Source organism: Sinocyclocheilus rhinocerous, unplaced genomic scaffold (genome assembly GCF_001515625.1).
Source record: "Sinocyclocheilus rhinocerous isolate Xijiao unplaced genomic scaffold, SAMN03320098_v1.1 scaffold6644, whole genome shotgun sequence".
Lineage (NCBI taxonomy): Eukaryota > Metazoa > Chordata > Actinopteri > Cypriniformes > Cyprinidae > Sinocyclocheilus > Sinocyclocheilus rhinocerous.
This window is the reverse complement of record NW_015636842.1, coordinates 3654-5961: the sequence shown is the minus strand read 5'-3', so window position 1 is coordinate 5961 and position 2308 is coordinate 3654. Positions and strand designations below refer to the sequence as shown.

At 40.4% G+C, this 2308-nt stretch overlaps 1 protein-coding gene across 1 annotated transcript in view; it reads right to left on the bottom strand.

Annotated features, from left to right (window-relative positions):
* Positions 1 to 2308, bottom strand: part of LOC107748093 (sex comb on midleg-like protein 2) — a gene marked incomplete at its 5' end in the record, with an annotated part of 21121 nt that overhangs the window by 17900 nt on the left and 913 nt on the right. The gene's annotated exons all lie outside the window — the stretch shown is intronic.

The window sequence follows — 2308 nt, the reverse complement described above, 5'->3', positions numbered from 1 at the left end:
CCCCCCCAATAAAAACACTTTCTCATTGGATCTAAGCAAATCTCATAGGTGACCTATTTTGATCTCAAAAAAGTGAGTGTTCAATGAAAGGTGAGGAGTTTGCATCTACAACCGTTTCCACCGCAGGAGCTAGGGACTTTGGGTCGGTACTCGGTGTGTTTCCACCGAAGGAACCAGGATCTAAATAAAGTTCCCGGTAAAAATGTGCCCCCAAATCTGCGGTTTATTTATAAAGACAGCGTCTATTTGAAAATGTGTGTCGCTGATTTCGGAGACGTGAGCTCCAGGCGATCAGCTAATGTTTCCCGACGAGAGCAGCCTCACCTCGGCTAGTCCTTCTGACATTTGCCGCTGGCTCTAATGTCTCTGTAGTGGTTAAACATGAGATGTAATTCGTTTTGGGTAAATCTAACAGGTAATCTTTGGTCTTTATTCTATTAATCTATTAATACGTTAAAATGAACATATTTCGTAATATTTCGAAATAATATTTCGTTTCATTGTAATGTATGTACGTTCCCTGAACTACATTTCTGCGGCTATTAATATGTTTCGATGAAACCGAAAAGAGGCAGTGGTGTTTGATATCATATTTCGTCTTATTGTAAATACTGTGAGGAAAATTGCAGTAAGCTGCTGTTTGCAGAATTACCGGACTTGCGTCGTCCCGTCCGCGGGAATTCACACTCCTGAGTCGAACTCGCGAAGTCTGAACTACAGAGGACGACCCACGTCCGAAATTTGCGTACTTGGTATTGAGAAACACGCGCAGACCTACGTCACCAGACTATTTGCCTGTTCTTCACGGTACTTTAGACCGCGATGGAAATGCAGACAGCAACAGGTCTGGGGGAAAATAAGTTCCTGGGACACATTGCTCCAGGTAATTTCGGTGGAAAAGCGGCTTATGGCTACGTTCACACTGCAGGAAAATGTGTCCCAAATCCGATTTTATTGCTCATATGTGATATGGATCGTTTTATTTCATGAGGGTGTGAACAGCACAAACCACGTTGAATGTGATCTTTTCAATTCTGATTTGGGCCACTTTAGCCTTGTTCATACTGTCAGTCCAAACCCGATTATTTGTGTATCCAACTGGAATCTGATTTAAATGATTAACTGTCCACACTGTGTATAGCATCTATTCAGATCCGATTTGTGTGTCCGTGGCGCTTTTCGTTTTACTATCTCCATTGGTTTCTATGGAAATGACATTGTGTTGGTATGCCTACGCTAAAAACAGCAACAGCAAAACTGTTTGCAATACAGATGTTGCCTTACATGACAACATGTCAAGAGTTTACACAGTAATTTATAAGCTGATGTGCTGGATTGTATTAGGCCTACGTCTTGGGCTGGGGGGTTTGATTCGAGGCTTGTCGCAAAATATTTTTTTCCAAAAGATCCTCTGTGTGGTGTCATTACGATTATTTAACTGATCCCGATCAAGATGGAGCTTGGTCGAATCATCTAGTGTGTGCGTTCAGATGATTATAAGGCTAAAAAAATCAGTTTAACCTGTTTTCTAGTCTTTGGTCTTTCACGCTTTTAAAATCGGTTAAGATTTGAAAATCATCTTGTGTGTTCCAGGCCTTATGAGGAAGCGGCAGAAACGGGAAGCTGGAATGCATGGATGCATTCCTTGCTGCCATCTCTATCGGTCTCAAAACTCAAAGAGGTGCATAGACTAGCAGTACATTGTCATTTTCCACTTGACTTTCCCTTCACAGTGACACAGCCTTGTTTCTGCAAATTTATTCAGCATGTTTCCCAAAACAATGTCTGACATGTTTACGTTTTATGTGTCGTGAGAAAGTGACATGGGCAAAAAAGCTATGAAAGTTCCAATCTGAGCGGTAATAAACTGAAACAGAAATGTGATTTGAATAAGATTTCAAACCACATATGAATGTTTTTTTGCCGTTCATACTTGCTAAAAATGATTCCAATTGGACATGCATAAAAAATCGGATTTGGACAGATTGAACAAGGCTTTTCATATGTGGTCCTAAATCTGATTCAGGTTAGATGTTTTGCAATGCGACTGCAGTCTGAACAGTCAAAAATAAAATTCATGCAATTTTGCATCACTCTAGATCGACATTCATCCTAATTCCACACCGATGGAAGTCATTCCAATGATTTAACATACCAGTAGTTCTTTGATCACTCTGTAAATATGATAGACAGTTGTGGAGGTAATCAGGGGAGAGACCGTGAGGTGTTTTACAGTGACCACTCTATACAAACTAAACTTACAGGGTTGTACTGTAAATATTAAAAAAAACCTTGCTCTCTTTTTCCC